Source organism: Saimiri boliviensis, chromosome 2 (assembly GCF_048565385.1).
Source record: "Saimiri boliviensis isolate mSaiBol1 chromosome 2, mSaiBol1.pri, whole genome shotgun sequence".
Classification (NCBI taxonomy): Eukaryota; Metazoa; Chordata; class Mammalia; order Primates; family Cebidae; genus Saimiri; species Saimiri boliviensis.
The window spans coordinates 129,824,349-129,838,370 of record NC_133450.1 but is presented as its reverse complement, the minus strand read 5'-3'; the positions used below and the strand labels follow the sequence as shown (position 1 = coordinate 129,838,370).

Below are 14,022 nucleotides of genomic sequence, written 5' to 3'. Positions count from 1 at the left end.
CATTTGTGAGATATGCCACCCTTAAAACCTTGTTATGATATTGGATATTACCCATGTGATATGAAAAAAAATAAAAATAAATTTAGCAAAGATGTCCTGAAACTGGATTACTGGTGGGAATAAGTTAAACACAATACTACCATATGATCAGCAATTCCACTCCTAAGTATATACTCAAGTGAAATAAAAACATAACTACCCAGAAACTTGTAAACAAATGTTTACAGCAGCATTACTCTTAATAGCCAAGGAGACACAATCCAAATGCCCATGAACAAATGAATAAACAGACTGTGGCATACATGTACATACAATGGATTATGATTCAGAAATAAAAAGGAACAAAATACTGACACACGCTATAACTTGGATGTACCTCAAAAACATCATGCTAAGTGAAAGGAACCAGACACAAAAGACAAGTTCTATGATTCCTAGATGCTGTATCTAAAACGGGCAAATCCATAGAGACCAAAAGCAGATTAGAGGTTATCAAGGGATGGGAGGATTGGAAAATGGGAGTGATTACTTAATGGGCAAGGGGTAATGAAAAGTTGGTTTTTTTTGTTTGTTTGTTTGCTAAGACAGAGTTTCACTCTTGTTGCCCAGGCTGGAGTGCAATGGCTTGATCTCAGCTCACTGCAACCTCCACCTCCCAGGTTCAACACGGGTTCAAGCGATTCTCTTACCTCAGCCTCCCGAGTAGCTGGGATTACAGGCATGTGCCACCACACCCGGCTAAGTCTGTATTTTTAGCAGATGGGTTATTTCCATGCTGATCAGGCAGACCTCGAACTCCCGACCTCAGGTGATCCGTCTGCCTTGGCCACCCAAAGTGCTGGGATAACAGGTATGAGCCACTGCGCCCGGCCTTTGTTTTTCAGAAACAGGTTCTCCGTCTGTCCTCCAGGCTGGAGTTCAGTGGTGCGATCATGGCAGCCTCGAATTCCTGGGCTCAAGCAACGCTCCTGCCTCAGCCTCTGGAGTAGCTGGGACTACATATAGGCTCAAGCCGCTATGCCTGGCTAATTATTTTTGTAGAGATGGAGTCTTGCTCTGTTGCCCAGGCTGCTCTCAAACTACCGGAGTTAAGTGATCCTCCCTTAGCTTCCCAAAGTGCTGAAATTACAGGTGTAAGCTACCATGCCTGGCCAGAAATAGGTTTTTTTTGAGATGGGAGTCTTGTTCTGTCACCCAGGCTGGAGTGCACAATGGCTGACCTTCGCTTACTGCAACCTCTGCCTCTTGGGTTCAAGCAATTCGTCTGCCTCAATCTCCAGAGTAGCTGAGATTATAGGCGCACACTACCATGCCTGGCTAATTTTTTTGAAAGTCTGTTGTTTTTGAAATGGAGTCTCTCTCTGTCACACAAGCTGGAATGCACTGGCGTGATCTCAGCTCACTGCAACCTCCACCTCCTGGGTTCAGGCAATTCTTCTGCCTCAGCCTCCCGAGTAGCTGGGACTACAGGGACATGCCACCATACCCAGTTAATTTTTGTATTCTTAGTAGAGATGGGGTTTCACCATGTTGGCTGGCTGGTCTCGAACTCCTGACCTCATGATCCGCCTGCCTCGGCCTCCCAAAGTGCTAGGATTACAGGCATGACCCATCACGCCCAGACCTGGAAAAGCTTTTAAACTAGAGAGAGCTGGTGGTTGCACAACATTGTGAATACACTAAATACGGCTGAACTGCACACTTAAAAATGCTTAATTGTATGTAATGTGAATTTTACCTCAATAAAAGAAAATGTTGGGCTAAATTTATTGGTTCATTTATATACAAATACTTGAGAACCTATCATATGCCAGGCATACTCCTAGTACACAGATTAAGGTGACAGAAAATCACTCTCTAAAGGCCAGCATGGGGGCTCATGCCTGTAATCCCAGCACTTTGGGAGGCCAAGGCGGGCAGAGAATTGGGGGTCAGGAGTTCAAGACCAGCCTGGCCAACATGGTGAAACCCTGCCTCTACTAAAAAAAAGATACAAAAATTAGCCCAGCGTGGTGGTGCACACCTATAATCCCAGCTACTCGGGAGGCTGAGACACGAGAATCAAACCTGGGTCGCGGAGGTTGCAGTGAGCCAAGATTGCACCACTGCACTCCAGCCTAGGCATCAGAACAAGACTTCATCTCAAAAAAATAAATAAATAAATAAAAGGAAAAGGAAAAGCATTCTCTGTTATGGAGAGAAAAACAAGGCAAGTGACCAGAGCAACAGCATGGGCTGTTTTAATTAGGGTGTTCAGGGAAGGCCGCTTTGAAGAGGTAAAACGTGAACAGAGACCTGAATAAATTGAAGCTGGTGCGTTTTTGTTGTTGTTGTTGTTTGCTTGCTTGCTTGCTTGAGAGAGAGTCTGTCACCCAGGCTGGAGTGCAGTGGCACGATCTCGGCTCACTGCAACCTCCAACTCCTAGGTTCAAGCTATTCTCCTGCCTCATACCACCTCTCACACCACCACCTCGACCCTATAAAAGCCAACTTAGGTCTAAGAACAAAGCCTCCCAAGTTGCTGGAACTACAGGCACGTGTCATCACATCCAGCTAATTTTTTTTTTTTTTTTTTTTTTTTTTTTTTTTAAGCAGAGACGGGGTTTTACCATGTTGGCCAGGCTGGTCTTGAACTCCTGACCTCAAGGGATCTGCCCATCTCAGCCACCTAAAGTGCTGGAATTACAGGCATGAGCCACCATGCCCAGCACAAACTGAAGAATATTATTATTGCTAAATGACAGGAAAAAAGTGCTAAAATATGAATTTAAATATATAAAAATGCATCATATGCTAAAATCGCTTTATTTTAAAAAGAGGAGTTATCTAAATATAGATGTTCCTTTTGTGCAAATACATTGTGATTCTGGTTTCTAGACATTTTACCCTTTTTATAAATAATTTCTTTGCAGTCCAATAATGTCCTTCTACTCCCACTAGTATTTCTTCCAGGGCTAGGCCATACTTCCAAGACAGCCTGTCATCCACCTTGCTAATAAGTCATTCCCTTTATGAAATCACTCAGGAAAGGAAAGGGGAAGAGAAATGATCACCTCTGAAATACTAGGTTCTTATATTCTCTCACATACTCAGATGTTTCTTGTTCTTGTTTTGAGACAGGGTCTCACTGAGTCACCCAGGCTAAAGTGCAGAAACACAGTAACAGCTCACTGCAGCCCTGACCTGGTCTCAAGTAATCCTCCCACATCAGCTTCCTGAGTAGCTAGATGGGACTACAGGACCACGCCACCATGCTAGCTAATTTTTAAATTTTTTTGCAGAGACGAAGTCTTGTAACACTATGCTGCCCAGGTTGGTTTAGAACTCGTGAGTTCCAGCAATCCCCTTTCCTCGTCCTCTCAAAGTGCTGGGACTATAGGTGTGAGCCACCGCACCTGGCAAAGGCTTTTTTTTTTTTTTTTTTTTTTAAGAAACATTTTCGCTCTTGTTGCCCAGGCTGGAATACAATGATGTGATCTTGGCTCACTACAACCTCTGCCTCCCAGGTTCAAGCGATTCTCCTGCCCTCCCAAGTAGCTGGAATTACAGGCATGCACCACCACGCCTGGCTAATTTTGTATTTTTAGGTGAGATGGGGGTTTCACTATGTTGGTGAGGCTGGTCTTGAACTCGTGACCTCAGGTGAACCACCCACCTCGGCCCCCCAAAATGCTGGGATTACAGGCATGAGCCTTCGCGCCTGGCCCAGGCACACTTTTAAGTCTGACAATTACTTTTTTATTATGGTAAAATATACATAACAAAATTTGCCATTGTAATCTAGAGTCCAGTGGTATTAAATATTCATAATGTTGTACGCCCGTCACCACCATCCATCTCCAGAACTCTACAGTGACCTTTGCATAGATGAGAAGAATGTGGTTCAGAAAGGAAGAGTAATTAAACGGCACAGTTAGCTGAAGGGCAGACCAGAATTCAGAGCAGGTCTGATTCTTCCCATACATAAGCTGCTCTCATTTTTTATTGTGCACCTTAGGCCGGACTGTGGAAATACGAAGAATGAAGTGACCCAACCCTTGAGAGGCTTGTTGTCTCAACACTAGAGACCCGTCCAAGATGTACAGAAACATCCCTCAACCTGGAGAAGGCAGGGAAGGCTCCAGAGACAGAAGGCCCTTGCTCTCATACCACCGCCTCTACCCTACAAGGGCCAACTTAGGTCTACCAACAAAGAAATCCACCTTCTGTCATCCCAAGGACCTGACCCAGTGGCCTCAGTATGCAGCTGCATTCCATGATTCACGGTCCTTCCAGGAGCAGGTACAGATGGCCATGAAACAAGCCCCTGCACCTCTGCTCAGCCACCACTGACCCTTCCTGGTTGCATGCTCAAAACCTTGACAGGGGTTCTCGAAGAGCCAAGCATCTTTTCCCTGCAAAAGTAGAGAGGGTTTCCAGGCCTTTAACTCATATTTCCTCAGGCAATCTGTAGTGATCATTAAATTCAAGATGAATCAGTGCTAGGCTGTAACCATTATGCTCTCTACAGAGTGACCAGGCCTTGGGGACTTGATCACTAACAAGCTCATGTTTGTAAGACCCTGTAAAGACATAATGACTAAACACTATCATTATTACTAGACTACCAGTTTAAATGTAAATTAAGAGAGAAAGGGGGAAGAAAACACATTAACAAATCAGGTCAGGGGCTGCTACTCAGCAAGCTGTAAGCAGCATCTGAGCCACTGTAAAGAACCTTCCAGCCGAGTATGTCAAAGGAGCTTGAATGCAAGGGGGCTACTTAAAAACGATGAGTTCGTGTCCTTTGTAGGGACATGGATGAACCTGGAATCCATCATCTCAGCAAACTGACACAAGAGCAGAAAATCAAACACCACATATTCTCACTCATAGGCAGGTGCTGAACAATGAGAACACATGGACACAGGGAGGGAAGCACTACACACTGGGGTCTGTTGGGGGGAAATGGGGGAGGGACAGGGGTGGGGAGGTGGGGAGAGAGAGCATGGGGAGAAATGTCAGATATAGGTGAAGGGGAGGAAGGCAGCAAATCACACTGCCATGTGTGTACCTATGCAGCAATCTTGCATGTTCTTCACATGTACCCCAAAACATAAAATGCAATTAAAAAAAAAGAAAGTAACTTACGGCAGAGATGGAATTGAGTGCTGCCTAGAATCATCAGCCATACAGGCCAAAGAGATGTTGCACCAAAGGGAAAGGCTACATGAAAAATATAGTTTTTTTTAAAGCACTCTATAGCAGCCAGGTGCAATGGCTCACGCCTGTAATCCCAAAACTTTGGGAGGCCAAGACAGGTGGATCATGAGGTCAGGAGATCAAGACCATCCTGGCCAACATGGTGAAACCCTGTCTCTAATAAAAATACAAAAATTAGCTGGGCGTGGTGGTAGGTGCCTGTAATCCTAGCAACTCGGGAGACTGAAGCAGGAGAATCACTTGAATCCGGGAAGCAGAGGTTGCAGTGAGCCGAGATCATGCCACTGTCAACAGTGCAAGATACCATCTAAAAAAAAAAAAAAAAAAAAAAGGCGCTCTATAGCAGCAAAACTAAAGCCAACTCTAAAAGCAAAACTAAGAAGTTTAGAATCTGAAGAAAATCTAAAACCACTTTGTAATTCAGCTGTGGTGAAACCATGAACCCTGGGGTCCAACAAGCCTGTTGCTCTTCCTTTTCCTCATCTGTAAAATGGGGAGAATTCCTCCCTCGGAAGTTAGGCTGTCACAAAGGCAGCACCCAGAAGTGGTCAGGTCCCTTTTCCTGTGCCCTCTCCCCTGAAAGACAGCCACAGGAGAACCAAGCCTTCTCCTCCTGCTGCTAGCTTCCCTACAAGTTACCTCCTTGGGAAACGCCTCCTCCTAACCCAGGTCCCAACTGCACAGCACCTCCACGATGCACCAGCACCTCTGTTCCACTGTCGTGAGACCTATCATGTGGTGCCATAACCAGATTATTCTTCTGGCTCATCCATCACATGGAAGCTCCTTGAAGACAGTGATCAGACCGCATCCTACCTGACTTTTTAAGCTTTAGCAACTAGCATAGCCCCTGGCACTTAGAAAGTTCTCAAAAAAAAAAAAAAAAAGGATAGGTGATTCAATAATTCTCAATTAACCCTAGTTGAAATTAGAAGCCAAGCATAAGCTGGGCGCAGTGTCTCATACCTGTAATCCCAGCACTTTGGGAGGCCGAGGCGGACAGATCACCTGAGGTCAGGAGATCCAGATCAGCCTGGCCTACATAGTGAAACCCCATCCCTACCAAAATTACAAAAATTAGCCAGGCAAGGCAGTGGGTACCTGTAATCCCAGCTACTCGAGAGGCTGAGGCTGAGGCAGGATAATTGCTTGAACCCGCGAGGCAGAGGTTGCACTGAGCTGAGATCGTGCCATTGCACTCCTGCCTGGGCGACAAGAGCGAAACTCCATCTCAAAAAGAAAAGCCAAGCATATTCGCAGTAGCAAATGTTAGAAACATCAAAAATGCAGGGAAAAACCTACCCTGGGTGAATAGCCCTTACTTTGCCATTATTTGCCTTGGGAGAGTTACTTAACCTAACACTCAAAGCCTCGGCTGCCTCCCACATAAAATGAGAGGCCCTAGCCAGAAAATGTCTGTGGTCCCTAACTAACAAAGTCTGATATTTACACTCTAAGATCTTAATAGTCTTTCTCTATTACATCTCGATCCTCTATTAATGAAAATCAACATCTGCACAATGCTCTCCCATCCATCTCACTCAGAATAAGCAAGTGACGTCCCTGGTGCCAGTAACTCCATTTCATACACGGTGAAATTAATTAGTGGGGTCAAGCAGCCTGCCCAAGGTTATTCTACCACTAAATACAGAGGGTAGTCTTCAAAGCTGGTACCCTCCACCATGCCACACTTCTTTAGCTGTGGGGTTGACAGCTCCAGGGATACACAGTGAGATTCCAGAAACACAATGCATCTTCTGGAGAATCAACAGTTTTAAAAGATTTAGGGAACAAGGTAAGTTTATATTAAAACAATCAGGCAGATGACTGAGTACAATGTAACATTCACATTAAATTTTAAGATAAACTTAATGGGCTCATCACCTCCCCCCACCCCCAACTAAGGAGAAAGTCACACAGAAAAGCCTCTGAAACCTAAATTCTTTTTTTTTTTTTTTTTTTTTGAGACGGAGTTTTCGCTCTTGTTGCCCAGGCTGGAGTGCAATGGCACGATCTCGGCTCACCACAACCTCCGCCTCCTGGGTTCAGGCAATTCTCCTGCCTCAGCCTCCTGAGTAGCTGGGATTACAGGCACACGCCACCATGCCCAGCTAATTTTTAGTATTTTTAGTAGAGACGGGGTTTCACCATGTTGACCAGGATGGTCTCGATCTCTTGACCTCGTGATCCACCCGCCTCGGCCTCCCAAAGTGCTGGGATTACAGGCTTGAGCCACTGCGCCCGGCCTGAAACCTAAATTCTTAATTTACCCCATAATAAGGTTTCAAAGAGCAGGTTTAATTTCCAGCATAAAGTTACAATTTCCGGGTATTACTGGACATGAAACAGCTCAAGAGAACTAGTTTTCCTGTGCTTCCAGCTTTTAAGTCATTAAAAGCATCCAAGAAAAGTACACTGTCAAATGAAAGTTTCCACCAAACAACCCTCCAGATGCAACAAATCCTAGAGCTAAGCAATGTCAGAACAGGAGGAGGGAAGCCTGGCCTCCAGGAGCACACAGCTAAGGGAGGCAGCCAGAAGGGACACCCAACTGCCAACACACATTCCAAACACATGGAACCACCGTGGGCATCTGTCACCTCCCTCCTGTCTCCCAGCCTGCAGAATCTGGACACAAACACTGACCAAGAGCTTACCATGTGCCCAGCCCTTGAGGGAAGGAGGGAAGGCCTAACAGGCACCTCATTACCTTGTGTATGCAGGCCCCCTGATGGGCATTAACCTTCCAGAACACAAAATGAATCTCAAAAAACCTTCATTACAATTATCATGACTCCTGGAAACTCACATTTCACCACTTTGAGGCTACTGTCGCCTTACAGATTCTATTACCCTACTTAGTTAATCAATTTAGCTTTTCTCTCCACTTAAAGAAATCAAGTTTCTAATACACATGCTTTTGGGTTCTGCCACAGAATCAGTGTTTCAACTGGAGAGAAAAACAGAATGTCAAAGCAGCAGATCCTCATTTTTCTTGACAGAATGGCCTCAGGAGAAGTTACCACCAAACAGCCTCCATTTAAATTTTTTTTTAATGCTCTAAATCAGCATGGAACAAATCTTAGAAAAAAAGTAAAACATGAAATGAAATGTAGGGCCCCAATTTTTTAGTTCTTGAGAATTAAGGTGACTTAGGTCATTTAAGCACGGATGACCGAGGAGTAGATTGGGAGAATAACTTTTTTTACAATTTTACTTCAGAGCCAGGGTGCAGTGCTGTGGCTCATGCCTGTAATCCCAACACTTTGGGAGGCTAAGATGGGTGGATCACTTCAGGTTGGGAATTCGAGACCAGCCTGGCCAACATAGTGAAACCCACTCTTTACTAAAAATATAAAAATTAGCCAGGCATAGGGGCAGGCACCTGAAGTCCCAGCACTCAGGAAGCTAAGTCAGGGGAATCACTTGAGCCCTGGAGACAGAGGCTACAGTGAGCTAAGACTGTGCCACTGCACTCCAGCCTGGGCAACAGAGCGAGACTCCATCTCAAAAAAATAAACAGGCCCACACCTGTAATCCCAGCACTTTGGGAGGCTAAAGTGAGTGGATTATCTGAGGTCAGGAGTTCAAGACCAGCCTGGCCAACATGGCAAAACCCCATCACTACTAAAAAATACAAAAATTAGCTGGGAAGGCTGGGCACAGTGGCTCACACCTGTAATCCCAGCACAGGTGGGATTTTGGGAGGCCAAGGCAGGTGGATCACTTGAGATCTGGAGTTTGAGACCAACCTGGCCAACATGGTAAAACCCAGTCTCTACTAAAAATACAAAAATTAGCTGGGTGTGGTGGTGCACGCCTATGGTCCCAGCAACTCAGGAGGCTGAGGCAGGAGAATCACCTGAATCCAGAAGGTGGAGGCTGCAGTGAGCCGAGATTGTCCCACTGCACTTCAGTCTGGGTGAGAGAGTGAAACACTGTCTCCAAAAAAAAAAAAAAAAACACAAAGGCCAGGTGCAGTAGTTCATGCCTATAATCCCAGTACTTTAGGAAGCCAAAGCAGGTGGATCACCTGATGTCAGGAGTTGAAGACCAGCTGACCAACATGGAGAAACCCCACCTCCACTAAAAATACAAAATTAGCCGGGCATAGAGGTGCATCCCTGTAATCCCAGCTAACTGGGGAGGCTAAGGCAAGAGAATAGCTTGAACCTGGGAGGCAGAGGTTATGGTGAGCTGAGATTGAGCCACTGTACTCCAGCCTAAGCAACAGAGCAAGAATCTGTCTCAAAAAAATAAATAAATAAATAATAGCCATGTGTAGTGGTGGACACCTGCAATCCCAGCTACTTGGGAGGCTGAGGTGGGAGAACCATCTGAACCCAGGAGGTGGAGGTTGCAATGAGCTGAGATCGGGCCACTGCACTCCAACCCGGACTACAAAGTGAGACCTTGTTTCAAAACAATAAATAAAATAAATTTCTTTTACAGCCAGGGGTCTCACTGTGTTACCCAGACTAAAGCGATCCTCCCACCTCATCCTCTGGAGTAGCCGGGACCCCAGGTGGACGTGCCAGGCTAGGAAGGGGCTTTTTAACATTTATATCCCTCCCCTACCACTTTTGGCTTTCTACCTACAATGAAAAATGGTAGGGACAGCAAAGTGGTCCCACCCAGGTTAGGACCCATTGCTCTGTTCCCCTCCACAGACCATGCCCTTCACAGCACAGTATGCCTGACCCACATGAGCTCCCAGTCACAAAAGGCCCCGGCAAGAGCCAGAGGCCAGCACATGCAATGTCCTAACTGGAAACCCAATGACCAGCAGCATGGCCTGCACTGCATGTACTGGCAAGGAGTGACAGGAAGGCAAGCCCTCGGATCCCATCTCACCAAAACAAGTGGGAGGGGCCGGTAAGAGGGCTCAGATGGCCCCCTATACCAAAGCTTTCCTAACACGGGGCCTCAACTCAACGCCGCTTCCCAGAAGACTTACTCGACTACCTCAGCAAACCAAGAACTTTATCTTTCCCTATGGTGGATTCCCACCGTACTTCCAGAATTCTGCACAATCCACTAACCCACTTCATCCTACATTTGGACTTTCTGGTTTCTTCCTGGTGAGAGAAACTATTCTCTGCCAAGTGGTTAGCACCCTGAGAGCAGGATGGTGGATTTTCATTTTTCCTAATCCTTCCTGCCACAAGCTCCCGTCTGGGTCTGTCTCAGTCAAGTATCGGCTGACTTCTGGCATGTCCCCTCACCGTGCACGGGGGCCAAGACGCCCTGTATCCCTGCAGATCACAGGCTAACAGACGGTGCTATGTCTCACTCTTCCCAGCACCATAACCAGAACATTATGAGAACTCAGGGCACATTAACTGAACATTAATTAAATGAGAAAAAGACTCCCAAGTCCCGATTAACGAGCCACTTAAGGAATACAGAATGCAGCATCGATTCCAACCTGATTCCTGCAGGTGACAGAAACCAACAGGCATCAGCATTTATGACATCCTACTACCTGCCAGCCTGCTCCAAGTCATCTGCACAGGCCGACAATAAGCTTCACCCAAAAATTAAAAAAAAAAAAGGTATTATGCTTAATAGCAAATACTTTGCCACCTTCTCCCTAGGTGGGCTGTCTCCCCACACCCTTTCCTAGAATAGCGTTGTGCAGAACTTACAGTTAATAAAAGCTTTCTAAAACGTTAAAGCTGTTTCATAATTTTTAATTATGAATAATAAAATTTACACAAGCACACATAACATTTTCTTAGTTTTTTTTTTTCCTTTTCTGTTTAAAATTGCATTTTTTTCTATTTCCATTCACTTCTTTGAGACCCAAAGCCTGCTGCGGTGGTGCCAGCCTCATGGCACCTATCCCCTGTACCTCTCTGAGGCTTCTGGGCCTCCCTCCCTCTGGCTTCATCCCTCCTGCTCAAAGCAAGTCTAAGCGTCATCTCCACAATCAGGCCTCGACTGCCTCTCTCTGGTAGCCTTCCAAATCCTCGGGCCTCACCTCCTTCTTTCTCCCTCTTCCCGGTTTAACTGTATCTGATGTCAGCTTTTATGACTCTTCCACCCAAAAAGAACACCAAGTGATTTTTCTTCCTCCACGAACACTTGCAAAGCAGCAGCAAGGGGTCCTGATTCTGTGGAGTGGACCCTGAGGGTGTGGGCCATGAGACGTCACCTCTGCCAAGTTAACAGTTCTTTAAACTGACCACTGCAAGGAAATTCAGCTATTGCATAATCCTTGATAGGTTAGATCACTTGCTATATGAAGATGAGAAAATAGAGTTGGGCAAATTTAACGCAATTTCCTTTGTCTGCCTGAGCTAGCGCAGACTTGCAAGGCCGCAGCGGCAGTTTTCTCTTTCTTGAAGCACAGCTTTAACATCATAAAGAAGGATTTTAAGGGAGTGATCAATCGTTCTCATCTGTCCTGACAATATCACTAGCATATGTATTCTGACAGTACCCCAGAACGGTCCTTCTTGAGTTGCACAGTGAAAAATTAAAGAGATTCTTGCAGGAGTATTGAGAGAATCAGAATCCGCAACGCAGGCTCAGATGTCTCAGTTAAATGAAGGACTTTCTTCAAGGCACAAACAAGAGTAGGAATATTTTGATGGTATTAACAGAAACAACGGGCCACTGTTACTGCCTGTCTCCAGTTAAATGTCTGTATAGCCTTCTCTGAGTGAAGCCATCTTATTAATTCCAAAAGAAAGGACAGCATCCAAGGAAAATAACTGGTCTTCTTCCCCCTCGCAGAGAAATTCACATGAATGTCTCCAAAATAATTTTTTAAAAAAGCTGGAATTCTCCCTGGCCAGCTCTCTCTCCTTTCCGGGCTGCTTCTGCAGTGACAGCTGGAACAGATGGCGTCTGGGCGAGAACACCTTACATCTTAACCCTTATCCTTGATAAGGTCTGATTTTCACTAGCGACACTGGAATCCAAGGTCTGGCAGGGTTTCCGTCATGAGCACCCACTCACAGGACTGCCAGTCCCATAAGATATTCTCCAGTTTGCACACCGGTAAGGCTTATCTTGTTCTGGCCAAAGAATTTTCATCTTTAGACTAATTCTTAACATTTACATCGTCACACCGCGGTGAAAAGGTAAACATTTTCTCTCATTTGAGAAAGGATGCTGTACACTACTCTGTCAGACATCCTACATAGGATGCAGTCTTTTCACAGGCCATTTTCAAAGACGTGAGAGACATGAGAAGCTCTTAGGACGAACTGATGGTCCACCTGGCCATTCCCTACAGTAAGAATTCTATAGACACATACAGGGTAACAGCAAACAACATTTCCAAACGCTCCGGCAGTGTGTAGTCGCAGCAAATGCTAGAAAAAATAAATAAATAATGGCTCCTCTTCAGTTGTATGCTGTGAATGTAAATTAAGCCGCTACAACGCTCGACATAACCTTTCTGACGCCACAAAAATGAATGAATTATATCCATACACACACACACACACACACACACACACACACACGCCACGCATCACGCAGCACAGCTCATTCTGAAAACCGATTCCAAGCTTAATTCGAAAAATGTGAAATACAACTGGTCCCGTCCACGGCTGGTAATCTGAAGGCTTCTTGGATTTCCAAGCACGTCCACACCACCTCACCCGTTTCCAGTTTCTCACTGTTTCAAATCCAAGGGAGAGAATTTTCCACTCAGAATTCTCTCCTCGGGTCCAAATACCAGACCGACGTCCCCACACCGGGCTGGTGGCGTGGAACCCGCGAGCCCGCCCAGAGCCGCCCGGCGCCCGCGGGGAAGACGCAGAGCCGGCGGCCCGGAGCCGCCCGGTGCCCCGGGAGTCGCCGGCCCTCCGCGGCCGCAGGAGAGGGGTTCGCGCGCTCGGCCCACGCCCGGACCCCCGCGCCGCCCGCCAAGCGGTCGGAGGCGCCTCTGCGGCGGCATGACTCAGGACCAACTTTCCAATAACGCCCGGCCCCCCCGAGACGGCCCCGGCCGCGCGCTTGGCCACGCAGTCCCCGAGCCGCCTGCCCCTCCGCGCGAAACCCGCGGCTCCGCGGGGCGCCGGGTCCTGAACGCCAGCCGGGGTCACGACCGTGGCGAGGCCTGCGCGCCCCGTTTCCTGAAAAGCTGCGGGCGCCCCGGTCCCCTCCGGCCCCAAGCCCGGCCTCCGGGACAAAGTTTGTCGAAGTTGAGGCGTCCGGGGGCGGGAGGCAGCCGGGCTGTGGCGCGGGGCCGGGCTGAAGCCGCGCCCCGCACTCGCCGCCGGGACGGGCCGGGCCTGCGCCGCGCCCGGCAGCCCCGAGGCCCCCGGGCCCCGCCGCCGAGGGCGCGGGATGGAGGCGCGGAGGATGGAGGCGCCCGGCCGCGCGCCGAGGCCCGCCCGCCCGCCGCGGACCCTTACCTCGCGGTCCGCTGCCGCTCGGCCGGCTCAGGGGCGCCGGGCGCGTCCTCCGCCGCGGTCCGCAGCGTCCAGCTCCCCGGGTTGCCCCATGGCGGGGGGCGGGGAAGAGCCGGCGGCGGCCGCGGCTGCCGCCGGCTGGAAAGTCCCGGCTGGGCTGCAACCCCGGCTCGCGCACGCGGCGGCCGCGCCGCGCTCCCTCGCTCCCTCGCTCCCTCGCGCCCTCACGCAGCCCCGCGCAGGCACTTCCTCTCGCGCGCTGGAAATCCCCGGCGCGCCCGCCGCCCCGCCCCCGCCGCCCGCGCGCGTGGGAGCGGCAGGAGCCCGCGAGCGCCGCCAGCCCCACGCGGCCGCCGGCCCCCGCGCGCGCCCGCGGCCCGTTGCTAAGGCCCCTCGCGCCCGGCGCCCGCCCGCCCGACCTTAGCAACGGCGGCGCCGCGGAGCGGAG

The 14,022-nt window shown here is 48.4% G+C and overlaps 1 protein-coding gene across 4 annotated transcripts in view; it reads right to left on the bottom strand.

Annotated features, from left to right (window-relative positions):
- TRAF3 (TNF receptor associated factor 3) overlaps positions 1–13,814 on the bottom strand; it is a 133,988-nt gene extending 120,174 nt beyond the window's left edge. For 3 of the 4 annotated variants that reach the window (XM_074394336.1, XM_074394335.1, XM_039462943.2), the window contains exon 1: positions 13,578–13,813. The gene's annotated coding sequence lies outside the window, so the exon portion shown is untranslated. Of the gene's footprint in view, positions 1–13,577 lie in introns of all 4 variants that reach the window. The other variant, XM_039462944.2, reaches the window with a different exon arrangement.
- Between the last annotated feature and the right edge of the window lie 208 nt (positions 13,815–14,022).